Raw genomic sequence first — 24,187 nt, forward strand, 5'->3', positions numbered from 1 at the left:
TTGAGTTGAATTGAGTTGAATTGAATCGAATGTATTGAATTGAATTGAATTGAATTGAATTGAATTGAATTGAATTGAATTTCATGGAGAGAATTAGCAGAAGGGATTGGCAGGTAGGAAGGGCAGAGCCTAGAAAGAGTGGTGACATTTAGAACAAGACTTGTCTGATCTATAAGGAGGGGAACTCCTGCTCATGAGAGTGGGAAAGGTAACTGTTTACTCACCTGTAGTGGTGGAGTGAATGGAGCCGAAACCCCAAATGGACTTCTGTAAATTGTGTCAACAATTCTTACTTCTATAGTGTTTGCGTTGAGGACCAAAAGAGTTCATATATGCAGAAGGATTTTGTACATAAAAATGTGCTGCATAATGTAAGATACTCTTTCTCACAACACTCTGTGCCAAGATTAAAGAAATGTGTTGATTTTATATATTTTACTAAAGGATAGCGTGTATAACAGAGGAAGAGAAGGATGGGTTTAAAAAAATGATTATAGTTATACTCGTCTTGTTGACCTTTCTGCTCTTCAAAGTCTCTTTGGAAGATATCATCCTGGTCTCTTTCAGTTACAGATGCCTCTTATTGTCTCTGAGACAATAGCCCTAATATGATCTAATTTGCTAAGCCAGGTGGTGTGGAAGACAGAGAAAACGGCCAGCTCATTCTGCAGGAAGCAGCATATAAGGAGCCCACTGATCTGACAGGCTTGTGTCACAATGCACCAGTGTGGGAATTGCCCAGGCTCAGAAAAGGCCAGTTTTTCGCAACATTATACAACTCAAGAGAACTTTCTAACACAGAGGCAATGTTCACAGTTCCACAGAAAACACATGTCTGATTCTTGATGCTGACTAGAAGTCAGCCAGTTATTTTAACACAGGTTATAACTCTCACTGGTTTCACTTCACTTTCCCTTAAGTTTCAGGTTTCTTAAGGGCAGGGACCATGTTCTGGGCTTCATAACCTCTGCCCACACTTGTCTACCATGGTATTTCATGGGCGTTCCGTTATCATCTGTTATTCATTGGGTTTTTTAGTAGGTGTCAGGCAGCTTTCATGGTGACCACGTATTGGCAGATCATCAAGAGAGTGGCAATAGTGGAGCTTTCTCTACTATATGAACCACATGTTATTATCTTAAAATTCCTGGAATATATGTATGATGTCCTGTATGAATGATTGTGAGTTTATGACACTCATATTCTACTCCTTTTTCCCAACAGTTTAAAATACGTTTATGGCAGTTTACCTTCCTTTCATTCCCTAACTTAAAATATTTTACTTCTTTGGCTTTGGACTACCTGCCTACATGCTAAAAGATGCAACACTAGAAAACATGATTGCATTTTGATGTGTTCTTAGCAGGCTGCCTTAATTGCCAGCTCTGTTGGGTGGGTTGGATATCTCTGCTACTTCTGGCAGGATCTTCTGAGATACAAGTATATTTCTTGGGCAAAGTAGCATGTTGAGTCCATCATCATTTGGAGTGAAACTCAGTCTACGTCCAGTAGAGTTGGTCCTATTGGTCACATGAAGGAATGAAAACCAGGCCGTATTCGTTTCGATGTCATAACATTCTGGGACGTGTAGTGATGCCCATGAGAAAAAAAAAAAGAATCAGACAGGGGACTCCATTTAAGAGACGTCTCAGCAAGCAGAATCAAGATGCCAGAATGAGGAACAAAGATAAATGCTGTCTAGGTTGTAGAGGTTGGAGACATTGCTCCAGCAGAGAGAAAGTTCCTTCAGGGTTAAGGGAGAGGCTGGATAGTGATCCTCAGGCCCCTTGTTACCACCTCCAGGCCATGATCTTTCTACTCCCCTGAAATTCCTGCCTTCACCTCCTTAGTCCATCTATTCAATCCCAGAGCGCCACCCTTTTTTTCATGGACATTTCTGGAATCCCTTCCTACTCTTCTTTCTCCTCATGTTGCTCCTGCCTCTGTTGTGGGCAATTTCAGAATCCTGGTAAAATTGCTCTAGCAATGTAGCTTCAGTGTTCTTTAAATTCTCTGGCTCCCACAACCTTAAGAGTCAGTTTCCTCCAGTAGCTAACTTCCGTGATGGTGCTCTGAGCTCTATGATCATCCAGATGTCTCCTGCTAGAATGTGAAATTTAACGTGCCAATATCTCAGAAGACAACCTCCCCTAACCAGGTGTCTCACTACTTGACTTCACAACTTCTCTTCTTCAGCCTGATAGAGACTTGTGGTCCCTACTTCCTCCCTCTCATTTCCCTGTATATCATCCCTTGTGGCTCCACTTCCCTTCCTAATGCAGTGTATACACCTCAGTATGTCACTTTGTGTTGGAACCTCCTAGTCCTCTGCTGCATCGGCTCTGGTGGCCTTGAAGCTTGGATGAGTCCTCCTCTCTGTCAGCCAATCCTCTGTCTCACTCAGCCCAGTGAACTGTTACAGGGACTCACAGTCACTAGGGTCACTCACTATGATTTTATGGTTGCTGATGGCAACCTACCCCCACAGCTTCTTGCCAATCTTAAGCGGTCTTCTCCCCACAGCAGCTATTCCATACCTCCATCATTTCCCTCAACCTATCTTTTTCACCTTTCCCTGGGAAATGACTCTTATTTCATAGATAGAACTTCGATTGTAGACACTTTCAAACTCTCACTCAGACCTCATAATCACACCTTTCAACACAACTTTCAACCCCAACCCCAGTATGAGAGACAAAAATGTTCCTATTCCCACTCTAGATTCATTAATTCATTCGGCAGTCACTGAGAGCCAACTGAGTCCTACGAAGCACTGTGCTATATGCTTGGGACATTAGGGATGAGGAGGCAGACCCTACTCACAAGGCGCTTACAATCACAAGGAGCTTACAATCATGTAGGGGAGGCAGATATTATGGTGTAATGATCCCAAGATGCATGGAGCATTAGGAGAGTGTGAAGGGAAAATCCATGTAACTCAGCCTTCAGGGGAAGGAGATGAAGTGTTGTAAGGGACTTTTCAGGTGGCGTGCTATCTTGAACTAATCCTTAAAGAGTGAGTAGGTATTAATTAGGCAAGGTTGGAGTAGGAAGGACACAAGAGGTTCAGGCATTACACAGTAGAGAAAAATCACACTGAATATAGGGAGAGGGTATAAATAGGGTAAAAATAGGAAATTGAGTCATTCCGATTCTTGACTGGGTCCTACACTTTGTAAAGAGGTCATCTCACAAAGAACCTCAAACGATCACATTTTCCCACAATTTCCTTCTGCATTTTTTATTCTTTATCCTAGTGTAATTCCTCTCCTTCCCTCACCAGTATGATTCAATTAGTAACTCACTTCTGTGGATACTATGGCAACCACATTTCCTCTATGCCGCACCCTTCTGTATCTTTGCTTGGCATCAGTGGAGCCTCATGATGGAGCTCATATCTCTACTCCCCTTAGAGTGGACTTTGGAACATGCAAAAGTTATTACATCACTGCCTTCCAAGCTGTGGTTCCCCCACACTCCAGCATGATAGAAAACACCTTTCCCATCCACACCCTGCCCCCACCTTTGCATCCTTACTGGTCCTGGGCCAATTGCTCATGCCCTTAGACTCCCGCATGATCAACTATCAGCAAATTCCTTAAGATGCCCTATTGTTTTATACCTAGATGTCTTCCCCATCACCATGGGTATGTTTTGATGCAGCATCTTAATTGGTACATATTTTAATGCAGGCTAAAATAACTATCAAGTATCTAACCTATTCTCTCTTTTTTTTTTAATTTCCCAGATAACAAGGGTAATAGATGCTTTTTTTTTCCATTTTAAAAATTCTATTATTGAAGTATAGATTACATACAGTGTTATTTTAGTTTCAGGTGTGTAAAATAGCGATTTGATAATTCTATACATTATTCAGTGCTCACCATGGTAAGTGTAATCACCATTTTTCACCATATCATGTTGTTATAATATGAACTATATTTCCTGTGCTGTACTTTTCACCTCTGTAAGTTATGTACTTTATGACAGGAAGTTTGTAACTCTTAGTCACCTTTCCCTATCTTACACACCCCACCCACTTCTCTTCTTGTAACCACAAGTTTGTTCTCTGTATTGAAGAATCTGTCTGTTTCTTTCTTTGTTTTGTCTTTTAGCTTCTACATAAAAGTGAAATTATATGGTATTTCCTTTTATCGGAATAATCCCACATAGCATAATACCCTCTAGGTTCCCACATGTTGTTGCAAATGGCAAGGTTTTATTCCTTTTTTTACAATGAAATTATATTCCATTCTATGGACACTACATTTCTTTATGTATTCATCTGTTGACAGACACTGGGGCTGCTTCCATAGCTGGGTTATCATAAATAATGCTTTAATAAACACAGAGGTGCATGCGTCTTTTCAAATTGGGGTTTCCCTTTTCTTTGGGTAAATACCCAGTAGTGGAATTATTGGATGATGTAGTATTTCTGATTTAATTTCTTGAGGAACCTGCATTCTGTTCGCTAGAGTGGCTGCACCTATTTACATCCCCACCAAGAGTGCATTGGTGTTACTTTTTCTCTTACCTTCTCACCAATACTTGTTATTTCTTGTCTTGCTGATACCAGGCAGAGTAGGGAGGGGAGGAAGTTGGGATCCAAATTGCAATATTGAAATATCAGAGGAATGTTATTGTCATATTCATAAACTTCCCTATACGTATCCTAAGGAAAACTTTTTTTTTCTTTGACGAGCTTTTTAAAGGTAATATACACATGGTAAAAATTCATATAGTAGCAAAAAAAGTTATTCAGTGAAAGTAAATCTATGTCTTCTCTAGGCCTCCATTATCCTTCCCCAGAAGAAGACCACCTTTAACAGTTTGTAGGGTTTTTTTTCCAGAATCTCAAAGTATATAATATGCATATTATGGTATATGCATACCTCACATGAAAATACATATATATATTAGGCATATATATATATATATATATATATATATATATATATATATATAGTACCAAGATATTATCTACAGCTCTCCATTTTATAGATACATGATTTTTGTGATTGTTAAAAGGTATGCCATGCCATTTGCCCTCTTAAAAATTAAAGTGTCTGGTCCAATGGGACATTATTTTTTAAATATACTTCATGGTATTCCTACCCTGGCTGCATTGGAGGTATTTAATCTGTCCCCTGTTTATGTGTATTTAATTTGTTTCTAGTCTACGACTATAGACTATATATGCTGCAGTGAACATATGTTTGTGTACATATGCAGTGTACATATGTTTGCCTGCCAGAGTCCAGCAGAGTGTGGGTGTTGCCTCTAAAATCTTACCTGGAAAGAGTTTAATGGGGGAACTGTGAACACAGGTGCTGGCGAGATAAAAGGGCTCAAAACTAAGTGGTCGAGTTCTTGGGGACTAGCAAGAGAAGAACTTCACCTCTCCCAGGCACCAAGGGACAAGGAAAGGACAAGTGTTACTAGAAGCCAATGAGCCCACAGCTGGGAGAGAAGCCACCTAACAGGAGATGTGGCCATGGACTGAGGAATAAGCCACTGCCAAAATTCCAGAGTTCACAGTACATATAATGACTGCTTTTCTTTTGCTCTCTGGCTACCTATTAGTATACCTGCCAACGATGGATGGAAGCCAGAGGACAAGAAAGCCTAAACGATGCAGTCCATGGAGGTCAGCTTACTGGCAGGCATAAGATGATCAAAAATATATCTGCAAGGATGAATGGAGGATTAGCAGTCGCTGGCTTAATATTGTTTGACTTATAGTTATTGGACTTCACAAGGGTGTGAAAATGATAGCATTGTTTACAAATTGTACTTTCAAGAGCATCTGGCTGGCTCAGTGGTGTAAGCATCTGACTTTAGTTCATGTCAAGATCTCACGGTTCATGAGTTCAAGCCTGCCTCAGGCTATGCTGACAACTTGCATCCTGGGGCTGACTTGAGATTCTGTGTCTCTCTCTGTCTCTCTGCCCCTCCCCTGCTCGCACTCTTTCTCTCTCTCTTTGTCTCCAAAACTTGAATAAACTTTAAACGTTTTAAAAGATAAATTGTACTTCAAGTTTAAATTTTTGACCTCTCCCAGTGCTAATGAGATGCGATACGACCCTCTCCTGTGATGCCTGGCAGAGCAACCAGCCACAGCTCCCAGTCCACCACATGATCATGGTGGTGAACAATCTATATGCTTACAGCCATTCTGTACTCACACAACCGTTGTGTTTATGCTTTCAACACAGTATTCACTGAAATACATGAGACAGTTAAACTTTAATGTAACATAGGCTGTGTGTTAGATGATGTCTCATAGTTTCAGCTAATGCAACTATTCTGAACACACATAATAGAGGCTAGACTAAACTATGATATTCAGCACATTATGTGTGTTAAATGCATTTTTGACTTAGCATAATTTCAACTCACAATGGTTTTATCTAGAGGTGACTCCATCCTAAATCAAGGATGATTTGTAATGTAAAAATCTTGGGAAATTTCCTAAAACTGGAATTGTGGTATCAGTAGGACAGAAAGAACCTCTTCCACATCCATTCCTCCACCTCCTTCCTTTGCTGGTTATTACCAGCACTTAGCTGTGCCTACGGGCACTCGGAATTAGGACTACATACCCCAGCTTCCCTTGCAGCCAAAGCAATATAAGAGGAAGTGTCATGTGGCAGCTTTTCTGAGAAAGTTGAGACAGCTGTGTGCCTTGTGACCTTTATTTTTTCTTTGATGTCATTCACATGCGGCCTTGGATCCTGAACTCTAGGGCCAAACCATTTGGATGGAAAGTGAACTGAGATTCTTCCAGCAAGAGCTGGTAGGAACTAGATTTCTTTGCACTTCATAGAATATAGCTGCCCAGTCAGACTTGAGCTGTATACCTCCAAATTTCACTTATTTGGGAGAGAAATCCACTTGTACCCTATTGAAATCATAGTTCTTCCTTGTTCTGTGTTGTAGGGAAAAACCTAACCCTCATGAAGGTATACAGATAACAGGTATAAATAGTTTGAATTTTTATGGGTTTTGTCAAGTTTGGTATTTTGAACTGAATTTTTAATACTGATTTGAACTCAGCTACTCCATTCACAACACATGACTTAATCTTCTTGTGCCTCTGATTTCTCAGAGGGGTAGTAATATAAAGCACTCTATTTGGTTGTTATGAGGAATAATTAAATTAAAATATGTGAAAGAGGTCAGTGTCTGTCCAACATGCCAAACACTCAATGAATGTTATTACTGTTATTTTTACCATTATCATGTTTAACTGTCTTCCAAACAAGAGGTACCAGTTAGCCAATTACATTTCTGAAATGCCTTTTTCCTCTTCCCTTATCTATAGTGTGCATTACCAAAGTTTTTGTCCAATAGATGAGTAGTAGTATTTCATTTTTATTTACAATTGCTTTCTAAAATTGTGGTTGTACATCTTGACATTGTTTAAAAGTCATTTACGCTTGTTTTCTGGTGAACTTCCTTTTTCTTTCCTCTATTCCTTCTATTGGATTTTTGTTTTGTTTTACAGTGTGGCTTAAAAAAAAAAGCAATACAAGCATTATGGGAATTTGTCTTCTGTGTTTCTATTGGTGGTGCAAATATTTCCACTAATTTTCATTTGCCTTTATTTTCTTTTTTTTTTTCTTTTTTTAAAGTTAATGTTTATTTATTTTTTGAGAGAGAGAGAGTGCGAACAGGGAAGGAGAAGAGAGAGAGGGAGACACAGAATCTGAAACAGCCTCCAGACTCTGAGCTGTCAGCAAAGAGCTAGATGCAGGGCTCAAACCCACAAACCATGAGATCGTGACCTGAGTTGAATTTGGACGCTTAACCTACCAAGCCACCCAGGCACCTCACTTTATTTTTTTCTTTTTCCCTTTTTTTTTTTTTTTTTGGCTTTATTTTTTCTTTACAAAATTAAAAAAATATATATATTCAATATAATAAAAATGATCCTTCTCTACTATCATTACATCTGAGCTTAATATCCACCCCTATTTTAGAAAGATCGTTGTCATTCTGTATTATAAGAATAATTCCCCCATGTTTTCTCCTAGGTCTTCATAGATTGACTTACATAAAAAAATATCTTCTCCATTTGTAATAAAACTGGGGGAGGCAGTGAGATGAGATTTAAAGTGATTCTGCAGATGACTGTGTTGGAGCGTCGGCAAAAATGAACGCTTTGACACATAAATCCTACCTAAGAAAGTTATAGTTTCCTTTGATCCACATAATAGATACTTCTTAAACAAAGCATGTGGGAAGCCATCCTCCTTGCAGGTATGGGGTAAGCTTGCCTCCTGGGCTTTTTTTTTTTTTTTTTTTTTTTTTTTTACTCTTGGGGGGAAACGCATCGGTTGTTTATAATGGAATTTTGTATTTCCAGGTTAAGGTGCTGCCAGGTACATCCTAACTAATTTACAGTTTGTAAGACTGCCTCTCACACATCGCTTCCTGGTAGTAGGCAAAATTTCTTTCTCTGCAACCAGGACCATACTGCCACTTGTTCACAGGTTAAGTAATGATGCCAAGACATTTTTATGCCTATGCTACCAATGGCCCATCTGTGGACAAGTGCAGGCAGATACTGCCTACCTTTTAAGGCCAAGGAGGTATTGAGCCCAGGGCCTTCCACTGGGCTCCACCATTGTTTCTGCTCTCTCTGGTGTTTGTCAGTTGTGATCATCACGGTTGAGAACACACCCTCTAGAGTAAAACTATCTGACTATGTACTTCCATCTTGAGCTATAGGGAAACAAATAAAGTCCCCTTACCTTTTTTGTTCTTTGCTTTCTCTTTTGTGAAACGGACATTACCACAGTGTGGAAATTAAATAAGTAAATAAATAAATACGTAAGTGCTTAAAAAATCTTAGCAACAAGTGCTCAGTAAATATTAAGAAGGCTTATCCCAATAGAGAATAGAAAAATAACTTTCTTGTTTTCTCCTAGGATTTTATAGATGCATTTTTATAAGAAAACATATAACATTGGTAACAATATTATAACATATAATAATATGAAATTATACAAATTAAGACACGTATGAGAAAAGTACTGAAACTTCATGAATAGTATCATTGTTACTATTATTCGAATAATGCATTTGCTTTCAAAGGTTCACTTAGCTATATACTAAATTTGCATATGCTTTGAACCTAGTTCTGGATTCTCTATGACGATTCATTCATTGGGCTTAGCCACATTTGCTTTATAACATAATTTATCATCTGGTAGAACTCACCTAATTCATATGCTTCCTTTTCAGAAACTGTTTTCTGGATCAGCTTGAATTTTGATATTTATACAAAATCTTAGAACCAGCTGATCTGATTTAAAAAATCCATATTTTATTGGGCTTGCAACAAATTTACATAGTAATTTAGAGATGGTTGGCATTCTTACAATAATAACTTTTCCTATTCCAACACAAGGAATGTTTATATTTAAGCTTTTTTAAATTTTTTTTATTTAAAAAATTTTTTTAACGTTTATTTATTTTTGAGACAGAGAGAGACAGAGCATGAATGGGGGAGGGGCAGAGAGAGAGGGAGACACAGAATCGGAAGCAGGCTCCAGGCTCTGAGCCATCAGCCCAGAGCCCTACGCGGGGCTTGAACTCATGGACCGCGAGATCGTGACCTGAGCTGAAGTCGGACGCTTAACCAACTGAGCCACCCAGGTGCCCCAAGCTTTTTTTTAAATATCTCTCAGAAGAGTTTAAAGTTTTCTGAAAGGCTTATTCACATATTTCTTTCATGTCTCTCGTTAAGTTCCCTCCTTCCTTCCTTCCTTCCTTCCTTCCTTCCTTCCTTCCTTCCTTCCTTCCTTCCTTCCTTCCTTCCTTCCTTCCCCCCTTCCACCTCCTTCTCCTTTTACTTCTGTTATGGCAAATGGTGCCAATTCTCTGACTATAATTCTAATTATTTCTTGTTCGTATGGGAGAATGATAAATTGTTTACCTTGTGAGCCTGGATCATATAACTTCATCAGGAAGACTCATGAAAAATCTGATCTCCCTTCCTTCATCGCAGTTACGTATAATTGACATTTGTTGGAAGGAGATAAACAGAGTCAAGAGAATTTCAGTCTTAGAAGAGAAGCCCCTGAGGTGAGAGTAGCCTGAGAGAGCAATTGGAGAGGGAACAAATGTGACCCAGAGAGGAGCTCACTGAACAATGTGATTGGGATAACCCCCCAAAAGCAGGTTGATTAGGAATAGCACCAATCAGTAATTGTCAGATATGATCAAAGCTGTACAAGGGCCACTTTAAAGTGTTAGATGTTTTCCTTAAATACAAAAACTTTTGTATTTAACCAAGAAATTATAAAGTTACCCAAGATAAAATCAGTAAAATTAAAGCATTTTTCTTTTAAACAGAAAATTCAAGGAAACCAAATTATTAAAGGAAAACATGGTAACATTATAGAGCTTTTTGTTATGAAAAAATCCTATGTACATATGCCAATAAAATAGACAATGAATGTTTTGGAGGCAATGTAAATGACTACACTGGTTTAAGAAAAAGCAGCAAGAGAATGAAAGCGATGCGAGTCATTTCTTTGAAAAACTAGAATAACCCCATAAGTCTAACACTGGAGCAAATGCGTAAGACTTGGGGACCAGCTAGCCTGGCTGAGATGTTTCTTGCCAACACTTACTTAGTTCTTACTCATACCAGGGGAGGTTCTGAACATTTCACAAGTAATTCATGTCATTCTCCTAAGGGCCCTAGGAGGGAGGGGTTACTATTAACCTCCTTTTACACATCAGCAAATTGAAGAAGTTCAGAGGTTAAGGAACTTGTCTGCTCCCAAGGTCAACACAGGTGGCATGTGATGGAACTGAGAGGTGGCATGAAATAGTGTCCTCTAGTGCCAGCGTACCCAAGTTTACATCCTGTCTCACCAGTACTAGGTGTATGATCATCGGCACAGTTTTTTTTTAATGCTTTTGTGCTTTAGTTCTCATATATGTAAGACCAAGAGATGAATATAATAATCATATAAAGAGTTTAGAACAATATCTGAAACATAGCAAACACCCCTTATATAGAATCCTATTATTACTGCTATTATTATTAAAACAGGACAGGACAGAGAATACCTAAAAAGACATAATAACACATATGCAAACAAATGAATTTCCTGATACCTAAAATATCAGAAAATCCAGTAATTTATTTAGGTGCTCTAAAGTTTTTTTTTTTTTTCTTTTCTTATAAATTGAATTTATTTTTAAATATTTTACGTTTTTTAAACAATATCTTATTTATTTTTGAGAGAATGCAAGCAGGGTCAGAGAGAGAGGAATAGCATATCTGAAGTGGGCGTGATGCCTACACCAGTGACCCAATGTAGGGCTTGAACCCACGAACTGCGAGATCATGACCTGAGCCAAAGTTGGATGGTCAACCAACTGAGCCACCTAGAAGCCCCTATTTTTTCACATATAGTGTTATATTAGTTTCAGATGTACAATATACTAATTCAGCAATCCCTTACAATACCCAGTACTCATGGCAACAAGGGCACTCCTTAATCCCCATCACATATTTCACTCACTACATCTGCACCCCCCCCAACACTGGTAACCATCAGTTTGTTATCTATAATTAAGTGTATGTTTCTTGATTTGTCTGTTACTCTTTTTCCCCAACTTTTGATCATTTGTTTAGTTTCTTAAATTTCACCTATGAATGAAATCATATGGTATCTGTCTTTCTCTGACTGACTTCTTTTGCCTAGCATTATACTCTCTAGCTCCATTCATGCTGTTGCAGATGGCAAGATTTCATTATTTTACATGGCTGAGTGCTATTCCACTGTGTGTGGGTATTATACATAATATACCACATCATATAATTATGTGTGTATAATACCACATTATAATACCACATCATATATACATACTAAATCTTTATCCATTCATCATTTGATGGACGCGTGGCTGTTCCTTATCTTTGCTATTTTAGATAATGCTGCCAAAATTATCAGGGTTCTTGTATCTCTTTGAATTATCGTTTCTGTATCCTTTGGCTAAACACACAGTAGTGTGATTGCTGCAGTTGTATTTTTCACGTTCTGAGGAACCTACTATGTTTTCCACACTGACTGCACCAGTTTGCATTCCTATCAACAGTGCAAAAGTTCTTTTTCCATATCCTCATCAACACCTGTTGTTCATTGTGTTGCTGAGTTAGGCTATTCCAACAAGTGTGAGGTGGTATCTCATTGTCCTTTTGACTTGCAATTTCCTGATGGTAAGTGATGATAAACATGTTTTCACGTGTCTGTTGGCCATCTGCATGTCTTCATGGAGGAGTGTCTGTTAAGGTCTTCTGCCCATTATTTAATTGGATAATTTCGTTTTTCAGTATTGAGTTTTGTAAGTTCTTTATGTAGTGGATACTAATCCATTACTGGATATGTCATTTGCAAATATCTTGTCCCGTTGTGTAGGTTGCCGTTCATTTTTGTGGATTTTTTCCTTAGCTGTGCAGAAGCTTTTTGTGTGGATGCAATCCCAATAGTTATTTTTGCTTTTGTTTCCCTTGTCTCAGGAGATATACCTAGAAAACGTTTCTTTGGCTAATGTCAAACAATTACTGCCTGTGTTCTCTTCTAGAATTTTTATGGTATCAGGGTCAGAATTTATGTCTCTAATCCATTTTGGATTTATTTTAATGTGTTTTGTAAGAAAGTGGTCCAGTTTCGTTCTTTTCCATATTTCTGTCCAGGTTTCCAACACCATTTGCTGAAGAGAATACCTTTTTCCCATTTTATATGCTTTCTTCCTCTGTCAAAGATTAATAGACCAGATAGTTGTGGGTTTATTTCTAGGTATTCTATTCTGTGCCATTGGTCTACATTCCAATTTGTCCCAGTACCATGCAGTTTTGATTAACTACAGCTTTGTAGTATAACTTGATATCTGGAGTTTGTGATGCCTCCAGTGTTTGTCTGTTTGTCTGTCTGTCTGTTTGTTTGTTTAAGATTACTTTGCTCTTCAGGTTCTTTGGTGGTCCCATATAAAGTTTAGGACTGGTTGTTCTAGTTCTGTGAGAAATGCCGTTGGTGTTTTCATTGGGGTTACATTAAATATGTAGATCGCTTTGGTAACATAGACATTTTAACATTATTTGCCCTTTCAATCCATGAACATGGAATTATCCATTTCTTTGTGTTGACTTCAGTTTCTTTCAACCTTATTTAATAGGTTTCAGAGTATGGGTTATTCACCTCTTTGTATAAGTTTACCCCTAGATATCTTATTTTTTTGGTCCAATTATAAATGGGATTGTTTCTTAATTTGTCTTTCTGCAGCTTCATTATTAGTGTATAGAAATGCAACAGGTTTCTTTGTGTTGATTGCATCCTATGACTTTACTGAATTCGTTCTTCAGTTATCACAGTTTTGTCCGTGGAATCTTTCAGGTTTTACAGTAGAGTATCATGTCCTCTATAAATCGAGACCATTTTTCTTCTTCTTTATTGATTCCATCGCCTTTTACTTCTTTTTAGTGTCTAATTGCTGTGGCTAGGAGTTCTAGTACTGTGCTGAATAAAAAAGTGGTGGGAGTGGATATCCTTGTCTTCTTCCTAAGCTTACGGGAAAAGCTTTCAGGTTTTCCCCATTAAGAAAGATTTTAGCTATGAGTTTTTCATAGATGGCCTTTATTATGTTGAGGTATTTTTCCTCTAAACCTAATTTGCGGAGGGTGTTTATCATGAATGGATGTTGTACTTCTTCAAATGCTTTTCCTGCAGCTATTGAAATGATAATGGGGTTCTTCTCCTTTATCTTATTGGTGTACTGTAACATGTTAATTGATTTGGGAATATTGGACTATACTTGCAAACTAGGAATAAATCTACCTCAATTGTGGTGAATACTTTTTTATAATGTATTATTACAGTCAGTATGCAAGTATTTTCTTGAGGATATTTGCATCTATGTTCATTAAACATATGGGCTTGTAGTTCTTTTTCTTAGTGGAGTAGTATTCTGATTTTGATATAAGGTTAATGCTGGTCTCCTAGAATGAAGTTGGAATTCCTTTGAGAAGAACAGGGAGTAACATTTCTTTAAGTTTATAGTAGAATTAATCTGGTCCTGGACTTTTGTTTCTTCAGAGCTTTTGGATTTCTAATTTATGTTTGAGATTCTATCTCACTGTCTCTGTGCCTCTCCTCTGTATTCTCCCTCTCTCTCTCTCTCTTTCTCTCTCTCTCTTTCAAAATAAATTACTTTTAAAAAGATAAGTTGAGCCATTTTAAAATCAAATACAATATCAGCAATTACGGCAATATTGTCAGATGGAATGATTTGAGAAACTTTTAAATATTGACATCAAACTTGTCATCCCAATTTTCAATAAATAAAAATTTAAGAGGTTTTTTTGCAAGATCGAATATCAAATCATACGTTGAAGGAGTTTTTTAAAAATCATATATTAAAGCATAACAATTTTTAGAATGAATGTTGGAAATAAAATTGTAAACAAAACAAAATACCTAATTTTTGATTAAACAATTTGATCACTCACTCACACCCACAAGACTCCTGAAGGAGTCCTAGTACTGATGCCCTTGTGTGAACTTCGCTGTTTCTGAAATGACCTCAGGTTACGGATGGGTGGCCCAGATTGCAAGCCAACAGAGGGGAGGGTCGTGGGGAGGTGGGGCTCTTAAAAGCCACGAACACGCCATCCTCTCCCGTGTGCCCTCTGCCCTCTCATCATCAGCCGTGATGAGTCGGGTGATGCTCTTCCTCTGTGTCCACAGGCTTAAGCCGTGTGTCCAACACGCCATGTGAGACTTGTGAGAAGACTCCCAAGTGCAAACACCAGCAGGCGCTCAGGGAGGTCGCCTCGTCCCAGGCAGCCTGTGTTCCTTTGCCTGAGTGCCTGGACAAAGGCTGCCTCGGCCACATAGGGAACGATGGACTTGTGCAGCCTTAGCATTCTGTGCAGAGGTCCCAGGCAGGCCTGGAGCTTAGAAAGGACTGAGATGAGCCTCACCTGCGAAGACGTGAGTGCTGGGGTACTCCTTACAGAGCAGTTGGCTGCTTGCCAGAGAGGTCTGTGCTAGGGATGGGGCAAAGCTCCACCAGCAACAATTGCACCCATCCCAGCGATTACTGTCAGGACTCAGGAGGGAAGGGACTGCACTCTTGTATTCTGGCACCTGACCGTCCCACATAAGCACCTCATTCACAGAGACCCCTGTGTCTCTCCTTGTCTCTCCGGCGGCTTACACACCCAATCCTGCACACACAGAGACACATGGCTACACAATCGCAGGAACATATGCACGCTCACACTGCCAGCACCACCCCGGATCTCAGGCCCATTTTGCCACAGATGCCCACACACACTCGCAGGAACTCACGCTGGATCTCTGCCCTCACGCGTACTCGCTGCATGAAATCCCACTCATAAGCCTCGCTGCTGCCCACAACCCACACCTGCCCCTCCCCCTCACACAGCTCCCATCCTGAGCCACTGTCTGAGGACAGGGCTCGGGGTCAAAGGAGCCCCGGGTGTGGGAGGAAGCAGCAAGGTATACTGGCATCGACTGTGAGAAGTCTGCCTACTCCTGAGTTCTCCGGGGACACGGGGCCTTAGCTCTGATCCTGACTGGAGGCTTTGCTGACTGGATTCTATCTCACCAAGGACACGACACCCCTCTGGGAGCAAGGGTCCTGGCTGAAACCCCCCAAGTCCTGGCCACACTGTACCAGAACCCAATGGACCAATTTGGTCCAACTGCGCAATCCCCTTCCCTGCCTTTCGGCTCTAGCCTATACAACAAGTCTCCAAATAACAGGTCTGTCTCTTCCTCCTCCTCCTTCCAGGCTCTGCCTGCCCAAGAAGGCAGGCCTCTGTGCACATGGCAACACCTGCCCCACACGAGTACTGCACCTCTCCTGCACACACAGAATCACCTGGGCAGCGGCAGGACAGTCACACTCAGGTCCCTTCCTCATCGTCCCTCCTCAGGTCCCCATACACACACACACACACACACACACACACACACACACACACAGAAGGGTTTTCAGCTTCCTGTATGTGTCCACATAAACATCGTGACAACTCTTCAAGGCTGCCACATGTGATCACTTCCCCAATTCTCTCCGGGGCACGTAGAAGACAGGAGACTCATCCACCCATCTCTTCTAGTGCTGGTGGCATCCTCCATTGTTTCTGCATGGGCAAAGATAGAAGCTCTGCGCCATTCATGCTCACACAGATGCAGAGCCCCTGACGCATGTGGGCACACGCAGACACATTTGCGTACATGCACACACACGCACCTCCACGCAACAGACACCAAGAATGATACGGGATATTTGCAAATACATCCCAGATGCTGTCACTCTTGTGCTTCACCCTTTTGTGATCCCCCTTGCTTTCTCACCCAGGGATTCATTTCCAGCCCCCAATGGCCTTGGACCAGTTCTAAGAATGGCTGTCGGGTTGCAGGAGGACATGGCGTGGTGGGGCACATGGAAGGAAGTGCGAGATTCTCACCACAGTGGCGCCTGGGGACACGGCAGCTCCTGACCCAAAGACTGGCAGGCAAATCCAGACTGAAGGAGCAGGGGGAAGCCCGGGACAGGGCGGACATCCACGGGGAGCATTTGTGGTGAAGCACTGCTCCTCCCGATTTGCTCTCCAAAGCCCCAGCCCACAGCACAACTGCATTTGGTTTGCAGGCTTCAACCCTCTGTATGTTTGTTGCTGAGTCTCTGCAGGTCCCCTGTCATCCTCCCACCCTCTCCCCATGCTACCTGTGTCCCTGTGTCGGCGGACCTTCCATTTGCAAGCCAATGTGTGGCCCACGTTCCCTTGCCCATACAACACGCAGGTCAACACACCGCATACTGGGGTTCTCACCGACACGTGAGCACGTCAGATCACTGTCTTCTGGTTCCTTCCTCCCTCAGGTAGTACTGCAGGGGATTGGGCCACAGGTCCTCGATGATGATCTGGAAGAGGACACAGGCCGGCGCCACATTGGGCATAGCCCACTCTCCTCTCTGGCCGGGGGCCACCCACATCCCCACTGCTGACGAAGGCCTCAGGGGCCCCACCTCGGCAATCCTGTTCGCCCCTGGGCAGCTGTGCTCACACAGCCAGTTGAACAAGTTAAGGCTGGTGGGGTCATGCCTGCGACTGGGAGCTCCACGTTCATCATCCCAGAACCACTGGACTGGAGTGGAACGCGATGTCCTGTAGCCTGCAGGAAGAGAGGATTTGAGGAGCAAGCTGATGGCCTCCTCCCCACCCACCTGCCCCTCCCCCTCCCCCTCCCTCCTGCCCCTGATTCATGCTCCTCATCCCCCTGCCCCGCACCATCATGGGACCCACACCCTACCAGCAAAGCTCAGCTGATACTCCTTAATGATCACTGGGTTCCGGAAGTACGGGTTGGCCCCAAAGAAAAACATCACTCTGCAGCGGTACTTGGGATGGCCCACTTCTTCCACCTGCCGTGAGCAATGGGACAGGAGGGGGCAAGTGTCCTCCCTCGGGGTCCTGAGCTACTTGCCTGGCTGTGAGGGTGAGCACCTTTGCCTCACCCTCTCCTGCCCAAATCCCACCCCCGACGGGACGGCCCCCAGCCACAGCCTCCCCGGTCTCACCTCCAAGTCGACCACGTAGCTGAGCACGTCTTTGTCCTGGGCACCGATCATGGCCGACAACTGGGGGTGATTCAGAATCTGTGCTGTGTCAAGGAGCTGTGCCTTCAGATGCTGTGGAAACAGACACAGCCCCCCTCCAACCCTCCCAGGCTAAGAGCAAGGGACTAGATCACGGCATGTGCAGAAAGACCAGGAAACACTAGTCCCCACACTCCTCAGCCTCTGCAGATGCATCAGACCCCATCGACACTGGGCAGTCCGTTGGCTTCCTGTACCTCCCACGCTGTCTGCACACAGCAGGGAGAGACTCCACTGCCTGCACGCCTCACAGTTCCTTCCTATATCTGACCTGTGTGGGCTGCCAGCAGCCCATCATAGCTTGTGATGTCGGCATGTGCTCTGACCCCTCCTCACGGCTGGGTTTCTTGGCAGATTCCCGTGAAGACCTATGTTGTCACCAGCCTCCTGAGTCCAGATGGAATAACATGGCTTACAGGAACCCGACTGCACACTTACGCTGCAAGCAGAGGGTGTGGGAGGGAGAAAGAGATCGAGAAGCACGGACGAGGAGGGCCGAGGAGGGAAAAGGATTAGACACAGTGACACAGCCAGTCCGGAGAGAAAGACATGGGTGGGACCGAGCCGGAGCCTGAGGACAGAGAGGGAAGCAGGGGTGGAGATACCAGGAGAGAATCCTCTGTGTGTGTGTGTGTGTGTGTGTGTGTGTGTGTGTGTCAGGGTCTGAGGAGGCAGCTTGTACCCCATTCGGAGTGGGTCTCAGTCGTCCTACTGTCTGGCAAAGGGGCGTGGCGTGGTTCCACTAAAGGTCATGAGTGTGTGTCTGAAATGCTCTCTTTTGAAGGAACTGCTAGGAAACGTGCACAGCCTGTGAATGTGAAGGTGGGTGTGCGGCCTGCGTAACTCTCCCATTTTGCAGCAAAATATTTCCTTGCCTTATCTGCTCTGAGTGAAGGCTGCTTTGTGCTACCCTAGCTCTGGTAGCATGGGGACACATGGCTCGTGTCTGCAAGTAATATTTGAGACCAGCCTGCAGGCCAACGTTGGCGGAGACCTAGAGGAAACTGACCCAGTCACCAAGTCCCCCCATCCCCAACAACCGCCCCTGTCCAAGGCCTTACACTGGATCCCAGACCACACCAACCCAGGGCCAGGGACCATTCCCCAGCTCTCCTCTCTGGGGGCCATCGCCCTGAGGCACCCTGCTCTCAGTGCCCAGCCCTCCTGCACAACAGCCCCCGCCATCACCCACCAGCACAAGGAAGGATACCGCCTGGGCCCAGAAGCCAGGGATGTGCTTCATGATGGCCCTTCTGTGATCCAAGTGAGAAATCCGTCTCCGAAGAATCCTGCGCTTCAGCCGCCATAAGGCCCTGGAATCCTGGGCACTCCCAGCGCTGATCTCCAGCTGAAGACGCTCCAGCGCTGCCAGCGGGTCCTGGGCTGAGGCAGGACGCAACGCTGGCTCTTGCTGCTGCAGCTCCTGTGAGAGCTGGGGCCCCTCCTCCGCCTCTGCATCTGCCTCGCGCTTCTCCTCTTGCTCCTGAATCTCCTCCTGCTGCTGTCTCTCAACTTCCACCTCCTCCTCCTCGTGCATGTCCTCTGCTTCTGGCTTGGCTTCCTCAGAATTCTCCTCTCCAGCCACCTCATCCTTGGTCGCCTCGCCGTTCTCTTCCTCCTCCCCGATCACCACCTCAGCAGCCACCATTCCGTCATCCAATATCAGCACCAATTCCTCCGCTGGGCTTGCCACCTGTATCTCACACCCGGCCTGGGCTTCCTTCACAGGATGGGCGCTTGCCGCCCCTGAACCTGGGGACTGCGGCCAGCCCACGCCCTCCAGCGCCCCTGCATTCCCGCGGGGCCGGGACTCTCCACCTTTCGCATCCAGGATGATCAGGGCCCAGGGTCGACGGGAATCTCCGCTTTGTCCGGACCGCGACACGCTGGCCATGACGCTCGGCCCCGGCCCCAGTGTAGCTAGGGCAGCCTCAGGACAAGGACAGGAAACGGCAGCAGGTGGGGAGAGCCTTGGCCGCAAGACCATTAGCTCCCTGAAGCCTCCCGCCTCAGCCCGCCAAAGTTGCGCGCAGGCGCACAGGCTCTGGGATTTGAGGACTCCGCATTGGCTGTGGCTGCTGTGGAGGAGGGGCCGAGACAGAGGCAGTGAAGAGTGTGCGCATGCGGCCTGGGGGCGAAGTGGTTCCAGGGCAGGTCAGGCCAGCTGGCCAGGTTCGGGGAGCAATCAGTTGCAAGACAGCAAGACAGGGTGCTGGCCGCCAGCAAGCGCGCGCCAATGGCCGGTCCAGGCTCTGGAGCGAGTGCCAAGGTGCCAGCGTGGCCCCCGTTTGCCGCATGTCCTCTTCAGCGCTGTCACCTTCCAGGCCTGAATTGCGAGGTCCCGGTATCGCACAGTCTGTGGTCGCTTGTACACCCTTTCTCCAGAGGCCTCACTACGGGCACCAGAGCATTCAGCACAGGAACGTCCATGCCGTGAGCCACTGCCTGCTCCGTCCCTTGCCCCTTCTTCATGAAGCTGGGGCAAGGCCTGGAGAAGTCCTTAGTGTCACGCCTACCGGGGCCACATGGCCGTCCGCACGGTATCTCCTCCTTGGCCGTTAGGCTGAGGGCGGCGGTAAGGTGGGTGCCCACCCAGAACCAGTGACACCCACCCTAGACCCACCCCACCGCCGTGTCCTTGCAAGAAAACAGCTCAGTAGACCTCACTGTACTGCAATTCAGAGCAAAGAACAACCCCCAGAGCCCCATCTGCCACTGGTGACCTACTGATCTCCGTACAGAGCGCCAGGGAGATGGGGTAGTAGGATTTAGCAGCTTGCTCCGGTCCTGAAATCTAACCTTCCACTAAAAGGAGGACGACTCCAACCAAGCAGGGCACTTAGGGGCCCTTCACCAAGAATTGGAAACTTGTCTGTGTCTGTCTCTGAGAAAGCCCGGTGCCTGCTTTCACTAGTACACACAAAAGCAGATGAGTTCAGTTCACATTTCCCAGGCGCCAACGAGAATTCTGAAGAAGCATGCACTCAGACACAGAATGTCCACTGAGACAGACAGCGAGAAAGAGACATACAGAGAGACAGAGCTATAGAGGGAGAGAGAGAGACACGTGCAAGCAGATGAAGGAAGGATGAGTGGAGGGGAAGACCGGCCTGGAGAGGGAGAGTCCCAGGGAGATTGGCGGGAGAGACAGGGAGGAGGAGCAAGACAAGAAGAGACAGAGGGGCACCTATTACAAGGAAGACAGACGGAGATGGGGGAGGCATTAGTGATGGAGAGGAGGGAGACGAAGACAAAGAGAGCTGGAAGGAAAGTGGGAGGGAGGGACAGGAAGAAGACAAGGGAGGGGGAGGCAAGTAGAGGGTAGGAGGAAGGAGAGCAGGGGCAGCCGAGGCGGAGACTGGTGGGCTGACTCTGAAGACAGGGCAACTACAGTGTGCAGTTTCACCTGGTGAAATTCACCTGTGCTATTTGCACATAGACGAATGGTGTACAGTGGTCAGCCCTCAGCACAAAAGGCACTGCTCCCACGTGGACCTTTAGGGCAGTCTGAAACGATCCCTGAACTAGAAGGAAGCTGCAACGAGGTCATTCGGGGTGAGGAAGAGGGCACCGCAGGGAAGAAAACAAGGACCCGATCCCCACAGGGCTGCTGGAAGCCCTGTACTTACCAGCAGGAGACAGGAAATGGGACTGCCAGAAAGAGACAGCAGAGATTTAGGCACAGCACGTGCGGGAAGAAATCACATCCCAAAGCTCGGCAAATTCAAGCAAAAGCAGAGGCTGCACATCCATGAATGTCAATGCTTTCCGAGTGGAACCAACGAAGTTCTCACAGATGCCCAGGAAATGTGCTCAACTCTGAGGCCCCTCGCCTCTGGCAAGCTTCTCATCCAAAGTGACTCATCACATAGAAAGGGTGCACCATGAGCAAAAGAGCCAAGGTCTCCTTCGGATCCCCGGACGCAGACAGGTGATCCGCCCAGTAATTTCAAGCCAACGTATGGTTATAAAGGTTACCTTCCACCACAGTGATGGAGGAAACTCGCACCCGAGGGGAGGACAATGAGGACGTAATGGACAAATTAGGGACCAGAACACACAGGAGGCACACGGAAATGAGACACACACTGGCAGGGGGGAGTCTCTCCCAGCCAGGAACATGCCACGTGGCAAAAGAGTAAGTGGGAAAACGTTGCTGGACCGCTTTTCACAATTTACGCCTGCATCTGCAATGTGCAAGCCAGTGATGTTTGAGCCCCTCAGATGCAAAGGGTTTGAAAACAGAAGGACAGAAAATAGAGATGTGACTGAATGCTCACAGCAAGGCAGCTGCATTTGGGGACATTAACTGGCTGGCAGAGTGCATGGCCAATCCTCTGACGAAGGTCCTACCGGCACGGAATGATTTCTGGCTCCTGGAACATATAACAGAACATGCAGAAGCCCCTCCACCTGACAGCAGGAGAGCAATTGGATCTGTCAGTGGAAGAAAGGGGTTGAATTCAGACGGAAACACACTCAAGCGCAGAAGCATACTCCAAAGACAAGACAGGCCACCAGAGCCACAGCTGACACAACACACAGGTGTGCAGAGACGAAGGTGGTTACACGGGTACAGCTGTGCCCACTTAGGCCAGGCAAGGAGGCATCACCAGAGAGGTGTCGGCAAAGGCAAAGCCAGGAAAAGTCATGGACACACCAGGGTCACTCAGGAAGACAGAGGAGCACAGGCAATGCAAGACATTTCCTGCGCACAGAGAACAACGATCCCGACAGACCAATGAGAGACATGTGTGGTTCAGAGACATGGAAGTCAGAAGGCTCCTGAATTGCTGAGGGTGTCCTCTTTCGAGGGACAGCACTCTGGGGCCCACACACGCTGGTGTTGGGGTGGAAGAGGCCACTGGGCAGCAGATACAGTTGTGCAGGGGGTTTAGCAGCTCCTGGACCCTAGGGCTCCCCGGGGAGAGCTGCGGATACGGGAGGACACCCGGGGTTGCCGGGTGTGCAGCATGAGGGCTGTAATCCCTCGGACACAGAGCACCGAGGCCTCTGACCACGGACCTCAAGTGTCCACACTTGAGGGTTTGGCTCTGGGTGCCGTGAGTGCATTCTACACCCACACCTTGTCCGTACCTTGTCTTTGGGACAGGCCGGGCGGAAACGTCACCCTGGCCCCTAAGAAGGTATTGGCTGGAGATATTAACATGTGGGGGACCCTGTGTTCACCTGTCCCGTAAAGTGTTCCTGCTCGGCAAGACCTATCAAGTAACGGCCTGCTTGTGCAGAAAGATGCCCCAAAGGGCCCAGCCTCATGACCACTGGGGCCGTATTCCCACTGCACACTCATGGGCCATACTTTCTTTGGATGTTCACACCCAAAGACTCGGGTCAGCACAGGGAGCTTTTCCAGGGTACCCCGACATTTACCCATCAAGCAGCTGAGAAGACGTGCCTCTCCAGCCAGTGTGCAGACAGCAGCGAGAGAAAGGCCTGCCTTCCCTTCTAGAGAGTGCGACAGCCTCTGCCCTGGAAGAGGTAAGGCTTGGTCGCACAGATCCTCAACTCCACAGCGTGCTGACACCCCGCTGACCATGTTGTCTGCATATGATAAGGGCAAGAGGCCTCCATGCATTGGGACTGCCCACGCCTTCTCTGGAATAGAGCCACTGCAGAGAAGGCTCTTGTACTGCAGAGCTGTGCAGTGGGGGTCCTGGGGGGCTTGGGCAGCTTGGGAGACAGGAAGATTAGTGTCGGGATGTCAGTCTCAGGCACGCTGTGCTGGGGGCCGTGTTACATGGGGATACAGAAGAGCCTGCGATGGACAAGGCTGAACTCTGTCTACTGCACTGCTTGCACGGTGGAGCTTTTGCCCCATCCCTAGCACAGACATCTCTGGCAAGCAGCCATCTGCTGTGTAAGGAGTATCCCAGCACTCACGTCTTCGCAGGTGAGGCTCGTCCCAGTCCTTTCTAAGCTCCAGGCCTGCCGGGGACCTCTGCACAGAATGCTAAGGCCTCACACATCCATCGTTCCCTATGTGGTTGAGGCAGCCTTTGTCCTGGCACTCAGGCAAAGGAACACAGGCTGCCTGGGACGAGGCGACTTCCCTGAGCGCCTGCTGGTGTTTGCACTTGGGAGTCTTCTCACAAGTCTCACATGGCGTGTTGGACACACGGCTTAAGCCTGTGGACACAGAGGAAGAGCATCACCCAACTCATCACCGCTGATGATGAGAGGGCAGAGGGCACACGGGAGAGGATGGTGTGTTTGTGCCCTTGAAGAGCCCCACCTCCCCATGACCCTCCCCTCTGTTGGCTTGCAATCTGGGCCACCCATTTGTAACCTGAGGTCTTTTCAGAAACAGCGAATTTCACACAAGGGCATCAGTACTAGGACTCCTTCAGGAGTCTTGTGGGTGTGAGTGTGTGATCAAATTGTTTAATCAAAAAATTAGGTATTTTGTTTTGTTTACAATTTTATTTCCAACATTCATTCTAAAAATTGTTATGCT

General features: G+C 45.5%; 1 long non-coding RNA gene across 1 annotated transcript; it reads right to left on the reverse strand.

Annotated features, from left to right (window-relative positions):
* Window positions 1–17,360: 17,360 nt before the first annotated feature.
* LOC145715260 (uncharacterized) lies at window positions 17,361–18,955 on the reverse strand. Its single transcript, XR_014137246.1, has 3 exons — window positions 18,923–18,955; window positions 17,635–17,712; window positions 17,361–17,478 (listed from the first exon to the last, which is right to left on the reverse strand). It is a non-coding gene; the product is annotated as an uncharacterized LOC145715260 (long non-coding RNA).
* Window positions 18,956–24,187: the final 5,232 nt, after the last annotated feature.

Source organism: Panthera onca (genome assembly GCF_046562875.1).
Source record: "Panthera onca isolate mPanOnc1 chromosome Y unlocalized genomic scaffold, mPanOnc1 haplotype 2 h2.ChrY_unloc_1, whole genome shotgun sequence".
NCBI lineage: Eukaryota > Metazoa > Chordata > Mammalia > Carnivora > Felidae > Panthera > Panthera onca.